This window comes from Lolium perenne, chromosome 5 (assembly GCF_019359855.2).
Source record: "Lolium perenne isolate Kyuss_39 chromosome 5, Kyuss_2.0, whole genome shotgun sequence".
Lineage (NCBI taxonomy): Eukaryota > Viridiplantae > Streptophyta > Magnoliopsida > Poales > Poaceae > Lolium > Lolium perenne.
This window is the reverse complement of record NC_067248.2, coordinates 214,010,918-214,018,858: the sequence shown is the minus strand read 5'-3', so window position 1 is coordinate 214,018,858 and position 7,941 is coordinate 214,010,918. Positions and strand designations below refer to the sequence as shown.

General features: G+C 47.0%; 1 long non-coding RNA gene across 1 annotated transcript; it reads right to left on the bottom strand.

Annotated features, from left to right (window-relative positions):
• Positions 1 to 3,976: 3,976 nt before the first annotated feature.
• LOC127301883 (uncharacterized) lies at positions 3,977 to 6,246 on the bottom strand. Its single transcript, XR_011745489.1, has 2 exons — positions 5,348 to 6,246; positions 3,977 to 5,185 (listed from the first exon to the last, which is right to left on the bottom strand). It is a non-coding gene; the product is annotated as an uncharacterized lncRNA (long non-coding RNA).
• Positions 6,247 to 7,941: the final 1,695 nt, after the last annotated feature.

Here is a 7,941-nt window from a genome sequence, read left to right as displayed (position 1 = left end):
TTTACATTTTTGAATCCATGTCTGGATTGAAAATCAATTTTGATAAAAGTGAAGCTATGATGATTCTTGATGACAGTATAAAACAGAACTTCTTTGCTGAGCTGTTCAAATGTCAGATGGGCAGTTGGCCAATCAAATATTTGGGGACTCCTGTTTGTGCAAGAAGGGCCTCAGTGTCTGACATGAGATTCTTGGAGGAAAAAACCAAGAAGAAGATGTGTGGATGGATTGGCAATTCTATGTCCATTGGAGGAAGATTGGTCAAAATTGATGCTTGTTTGGCTAGCACTGCAGTGTATCAGATGTCCTTGAGGTTGTTGCACAAAACAAATATTGAACAGATTGATAAGCCTATTAGATCTTTCTTTTGGGCTGGAAGTGCTGATAAAAGGAAATATCACTTTGTGAAATGGAGATGGATTTGTAAGCCAAAGCAAAAAGGTGGCTTAGGTGTTAAAGACTTGACTAAATTTAATATTAGTCTGATGTGTAAGTGGTGGTGGAAGCTGGAGCATGATACTGGGCCTTGGCAGGATTTTATGAGGTTAAAGTATCTGAGAGGAAAAGGCATTTACTTTGCAAAAAACAGACCTGGAGATTCTCCACTTTGGTCTGACATGCTAAAAGTCAGAGAGTTGTATCTCTATGGCAGAAGAATGAATGTTGGGGATGGTTTGTTAACCAGCTTTTGGGGAGATTCTTGGTGTAGCACAAGGCCTCTCAAAGATATGTTTCCTGTACTGTTTGATATTTGTAATGAGCAAAAAATTACTGTGGCTGGAGCTGCTGATATGGGATGGAGATTCTCCTACAGAAGATGGCTGACTCCTGATCTCATCATTCAGGAGGCTGGGTTGCTTCAGCTGATGAATCAAGTTAACTTGACTCAGGAAAGTGACACTCCTAGATGGAAATGGTCAAAAAATGGCTGCTTCACTGTGAAATCAGTATACAGACAGTTATGTGGGAGTGGTAGGGACAGATCCTTTAAGCATTTGTGGAAGAGCAAAATCCCTCTCAAAATCAAAATTTGGCTCTGGTTAATTTGGCATAATGCTATAGCTACCAAGGACAATCTCCTCAAACGAAATTGGTCAGGGAACCCTAATTGCCAGTTCTGCAATGAATCAGAGACCATTTCTCATCTCTTCTTTGGCTGCTCTGCAGCCAAATTTGTCTGGACTGCAGTGGCTACTACTGTCAATTCTCCCACTCGACCTGGGAGTTTCTCCCAATTCTTCTGGTGGTTCCCCAGATTTGCTCCTGTTAGTCGCAATACCCAGATAGCTGGTTTGGCAGCTATATGCTGGGCCATCTGGAAAACTAGAAACAAAGCCTGTTTTGAGCAAAAAATGATTAGCTCTCCTTTTGATCTAATCAGCTACGCTGCTGTTTTCATGAACTATTGGGCAGGTTTACATGGAGAACAGGATGCATCAGATCTTCGTGCTGGTGCTGACGGGCTCTTACGCCTAGCTGAGGTAGCTGGAGTTAGATCCTCTGGAAGTGATGGCCGAGGTGATCGTCTGCGTTTGGAAGACAATAGAAATGGAGAAGATGCAAACGATGATGCTGTTGCTTGATTGCCCTAGGAGTTATGCTTGTAGTTGGTCCCTTTTGGCTGAAGTTGTTAGCCTGTTAAAACTTTCTGTTGGTTCTGTTATCCCCCTTAAAACGCTAGCATTAGGCGGCGATCCTCCGCTTTTTGTTTCTGTTGATTCGTGAACTCTGTTGTATTTTCGTTATCTCCCTTTGATAATGAAAATTCGATCCCTGTTGGATCGTTTGGAAAAAAAAAAAAAGTTGGTCCTGGACTTGTTTGTTTATCGCCTCCTTGCATCTTATTTCAAGCTACAAATTTGAACCATGTCTTGTTTCCAGCGTGGATGGTTGTGACGAGTGTATATTTCCCAGCACTATTTGAAGTTAATGCGAGACCTGTGTGTAGCTCGGTAATGCTTTGTTATGCTGGTATGTTATATATGCGTGCTACTTCATTTGTGACTCATGGCGTGGTCGCATTACATGGTTGGTGTCTGTCGTCTTCATGCTTCCCTCCGTAGCGTCAAAGTACACCCTATCTTTACTAATTTCTCTGTCCTACAAAAGATGTCTCAGGTTTGTTAAATTCTTTGTTGATAGAGAAAGTACTAAAGTTGGTGTCACACGTCCTTACTAAAAACAAGTTAAGGATGTCTAACTGAGGCACTACATTAAGCCACATCATTAAAATTATTTCGATAGTTAGATTTAAAATTTGTGGCTAGGATTTAATAAAACTTTACTAGTCACGTAACTATGTAGTATGTTTGACACAAGACACATGTGAAATACTACCAGAATAAATAAAGTACGTGTTGAAAATGGGCAGGAGACCAATACAGCGAAGGTCCACACGGAAAAGCAACGCGAGAAGTGAGACATGTTACTATGGTAGTAAGATATGAACTAAATTCTAACTCAGTTTGTCTGTGTCCATGTAAGAAGACATGTAAGAAGACATGATCTTCATGGACCGTTTGAACAAAAATAAAGGGAGTCTTCCTTTTCTCTTTTTTATATCGAAAAATAATGGGAGTCCGAGCAATAAGGACATATTCATTCATAGACCACTAAGACTGAAACGTTTTCTTGAGTGAAACACGAGGACTGCTGAGATTAAACTATACCTATTCAGGATTAGGAATTAGATGATTAAGATTAAATAATACCACGATACCCCTCCGGAGGTTTACACTACTGTAAGATTTAAGGTGTCTATGGAAGCACAAGCCTCATTCATATGATTGCATTCATATCCCAACTATGTTTTGCATAAATTGTTGGATAGCAGCGGGTATTACCATAATATACGGTGGGTGCTCGGTTATACCCGAAGAATCGAGTCGGGTTATTCACGACATTTCTGGTGCCCAAAAAATTGTTGAAATATTGGGCCCACATTTAGTGGCCCATACTAGATTTCAGATTTTTCTATAAATCTCAAAGCCCACATAGTGGCAGCCTTGTGAGTTTGAGCCGAAATTGGTGGCAGCTCACTAGGGAGTGGCAAGAGGTGGGAAGTTTAGTCCCACATGGAAAGTTGGGAGGAAGTTAGACCACCTTATAAGGTGGGTTGTTCCACCACTAGTAAGTGAGTGAGAAAAGGAGTGGTACACGCGCGCTCCTCCTCCTCCTCGCTCGTGGTGAGTGGATTGAGCCTCGAGCCGATACTTTCCTTTCTTTTTGCAGTTCAGGAAAACGAATAGAGTCCTAGACGGACGCGTCGCAGTTAGTCGGTTCGGGTCGCTCCCGGACCGTGGGCTATCTGTAACCGACTTGAACATGCGCGCGACGTGGGCGTGCCCCATGTTGCCTAGGGTTTCCTGAGCCTATATAATCTCTTGCACGGCTACCGCAGAATATCTTCTAATACACGAGTTAGGGTTTCCACCTCTCTCTGCTTGCGCCGCCATCGTAGCCTACTCCATCCCGCCCGCCGGCGTGCACCGGCGAACGGGAGAGCAGGTCTCCGGAACCGCTCGCCTTTGCGATCATGTACGGGAGAGGGCGAGTTAGGTTTTTGGGAAGCGCTATGCGCGACTGCTCAAGTTCTTCATCACGGGTCGCCTTCCGTCCAAGTCGGGCGGTGCTGCCTACCGTCGTCTTCAACACCGTCTACTTTGACCCGTCGTTCCCGTCATCAACAATGTTGTCATCAACAACGTTACTGCTGCGACATCATCTGCTACACCTCCACCGCCACCTCCACAAGATCGGTACGTGCGACATATCTCGATCTGTTTAGTGATAGATGTTGTACCGTTTGCCCTGCTACTATTCATGTTCATTAATGCATCTAGTATGTTCGAGTTTCACATGTTAGTAGTTGCTGTCATCATGATTTATATTCTGGAATTAATCATGGAAATTGTGCCTAACGAATGAAGCCTGGTGAACAGGGGGATACGTGAGCACCCCTTCTCTGCTTGACACGTGTCAAACGGTGTTAGTCGGCTGTGAAAAACTTTGTTGTCCTCTCTTGTGGACCAGACCCACAAGTCTCTCTCCTTACTCATCTTCCTTATGGACAGAGAATAGAAAGATAGCAGTTACTCTACATCCTGCCAAAATGTTGGCCAACGATTCTTTTCTTCTTTGATTTACAATAGTCTGGGCTCCATCATCTAGGACACACGCACGAGCTAGCGGACGTCACCATCACGAACGCGCAGGAGGTCGCCGCTGCTGGATGGAGCGGCCGCCACTTCATATGTCGGCGCTGCTCCGGTCTTCTTTCTCCCCCGCCTCCGCAGCTGCCTCGCCGTCCGCCGCCGCGGCCGCGGCCAGAAGAAGCTCGCCGCTGCGGCCAGAGGCACCTGCGCCGTGACTCGTTGCGGCGGCCAGATGCCTCGCCGCTGCTCCCCTGCTGCTCGCGCGCACCTCGCTGCTGGCCTAATCTCGGCCGTGCCTAAGCTTGTCCTTGTCGTCCTCCCTGCGCTGCGAGTCCTCTGCTACGCTGAGTCTCCTCCTTGACAGCTCGCCGGGGCAGGGCCGCTCCTCCTCCTCGACCTGCTGCTCCTCGGATCAGCTGCAGGAACCAAGCAAAACCGGCAGCGCCTACTCTGCTCCACGCGCTCGCCTGAACAAGAAGGTGATGCTCTGTTGCTCGCCACTGTCATGAACTGTTGCTCGTTATTCTCCCCCGAGGAAGGTGCTGCTCCCGTCTCTGATATAATTGCAACCAAGCCTGGTTCAGGAATTCCCACAGCCACCTCAAGCAGTGAGAATTGACTCACCTCATCATCGATCACATGCTGACACTCAAACACTAGAATACCCTCGTCATTTAGAGACAAGTTCTTGAAACCCACTGCCCAGCCTTGCGTTGGATAAATAAGACATCTAGCCCAGATTTTTTCAGCATAGTCAACAACAAACCTCTGCATCATTTTCTTCAGAGTTGCCCAGATCAACATAACACAAAACGTCAGGCTCGCCAGCGCACAGAGCCCGTTTCAGATTTTCCTCTTCCGTGGTAATATCAACAACAGACAACGATTCAACACTAACAGATGCACGCATCAGATATGTCATTTGCGCTACTCCAAAGTAGTATCCTGGCAAACAATTTGAGCAGCCCAACTTCATCATTCTTTTGATCATCTGCTGAGTTTTCTGGTCAGATCTGGCACAGCACATCCCGCTTCTCATCATGCATCAAAAAGAATATACAGATGAACAAATTCAGTACTCATCATGCATCAAAAAGAATATACAGATGTATGAAAAATTCATCAGTGCACTTGGATCTCATCACTAGACAGTCCTAGACAGTAGATTAGTTGACTTACTGTGAACCACTTACCTCCAGAATACCTAATCCCTCTCTGTTCTTAATTCGTAGTGCCCAGAATTTGCAATTTCTGTGATTCGATTTGGCTCAAACTCTTGATTCATGCAGGCGGACTCTGTCCTCTGGTAGCAGCAGCAGCGGTGGCAGCCCATGGAGGAGGAATCCCACTGCCCGCTACGTTGGGAGAGCACCGGCGACCAGTGGTGGTACGCCACGCCCGTCGACTGGACGCCAACCTCCTCATCAAGCTCACCTCCCTCCGCCGCATCCGCCGCCTCGAGTCCGTCTGGGACGACGACATGCCCTTCGCTGGTACTGTTTTCATGGATGTTTCTGGATGTAGAAATTGAGGGAGCCTGGGAGGAGCGGGAGTTAACGGGAAGAGGAGTGGTGCCGGGGACCACGGGAGCGAGACCCCAGCAGCTCGTAGTGGGGCGAGTCCCTTCCCGACGGCGCAAGGTGAGGAAGGGATCGTCGGCGAGCCCGACGGCAAGGCGAAGGCCCTTCCACTGCCGACAGCCGACGACGCAAGGTGAGCAGGGGATCGTCGGGACGGCCCTTCCCTTTTCGATGGGCGACGACGTAGGCGGAGGCGGTGGCCGGCAGCAGCGCGCTCGCGGAGGTGGCGGCGGCGCGCTCGCGGAGGTGGCGACCGACGACGCCGCGCTCGTGCCGAGGGCTGTGCCGGTAGTGCTCCGCGTGCACGGATTCTTCCCGTCCTTCTCCCCGGTCAACGCCTTGCCGCCGGGGAACTTTGACGAGGGCGTCCGCGCCGGCGCCGTGAAGGACAGGGGCGAGGTAGGGGCAGCAGCCAGCAGGGTGACTGGGGCGAGGTAGGGGCAGCAGGGCGAGGTAGCGAGCGAGGATGGGGTACTCAATTTCATGGAGTTGGAGATGGGGATGGGGACGGGGATGGGTGACGGCTCGCATTTGCATTGGGATTTCACGGCCGTTTTTTCGCCGTGAGCATCTAGTCGCGGAGAGTGAATCTAAAAGCACATCCAACGGTGTCTAGGGGGTGCTCACGTATCCCCATGATCACCAAATCCACTCTCTTGTGCCTAATTATCCAACAATCCAAAAACCTAATTGTAGGCAATTTCCTGAGTTAACTATGGCTGGTTTTGCTGATGCACTGAGGCCGGATAAGTTTACCGGTGTGCACTTTAAGAGGTGGCAGATTAAGGCCACGATCTGGCTTACTCATCTGAAAGTGTTCCATGTTAGTAATGGTCTTCCTGAAGGAACTATATCTGACGAAGATCAGAACAAGTTCAAGGAAGACAATACTCTCTTCGTCGGATGCGTACTGAGTATTCTTGCTGACCGTCTATGTGATGTGTATATGCACATAGTAGACGGTAAAGAGCTATGGGATGCACTGAATGCTAAATTCGATGCAACCGATGCAGGCAGTGAACTGTACATCATGGAGAACTTCCATGACATCAGGATGGTGAACAACCGTTCTGTAGCTGAACAAGCTCATGAGATACAGTGCATTGCGAAAGAGCTTGAACTCCTTAAGTGTGCCTTACCTGATAAGTTTGTGGCTGGATGCATTATCGCTAAGTTTCCCTCTTCATGGAGGAAATTTTGAAAGTGCATGGAGCCCCCATGTGTGGTTTTGGTAATTAATGACAATCCCTATGGACTAATGTTTGCATCGAGTTATATTTGTAGGAGTTGTCCATAGGCAATGCTTGAACCATATGTTGGCTTCAAGGTTACAAGAAGAAGAAGTTGATGAAGGATATCAAGTGTCAAGTATGTCTTGAAGATGAAGATGAAGTGAACCCTCAAGTTAGATGAAGATGAAGTGAGCCCTCAAGTTACTTCAAGACACATCAACATGATGAAGAATGAAGAAATGAAGTGCAAGTTCAAGATGAGCCAACTCGAAGAGATCATATGCTTGAAGCTTGCCATCCATATGGTGTTCATGGATATGTGAAGATGCACCGAAGAAGTTGATCTCCCATAGTGGAATATGGGGGAGCATTTCGCATGACTTCATCAAGCAAGCACAATCAAGAAAGACGTTCCATCTTGTTGCGGTCAAGACCGTCATCATCAAGCTCAAGTGGAATGCACAAGGTTAAGGTTTGCTCTTGATAGGGTTTCTTTCTCACCGGTCTCATGGTGTAGTTGGAGACCGGTCTATAGTTTAGTTGCCGTTCTATCAAGAGGGCTCTCGAGTGAGTAACTCGATCGTATCCTTCGGAGAGCTCAAACCTTTGCATCCTTGCATCATCTTTCTTGGTTGTTATTTGGATCTTATCCATATGGTGTTTTAGAGCTCGTGCTTATTCTCATTACAAGCTCTAGTTCATCAAAAACGGATTCCGCATAAATCACTTGTTGCGTTTTCGATATTAGAGTTTTTCTCGGTTTCTCGTATTGAGAGGTTTCACTCTAAAATACATAGAAAAACCTACCCCACTTGTTCTTAAGCTTTTCACTCTTTGTGGGGTAGCTCTTGTCATCTTCTTTACAACAAAATTGGTTTCACCTAAATCCGAGTTTCCTAACTCAAGTTGTTGCATTTTCGAGGTTGGAGGTTTTACCGGCATGTATTTTTTAGATAGGTCAAACCTTTCATCATT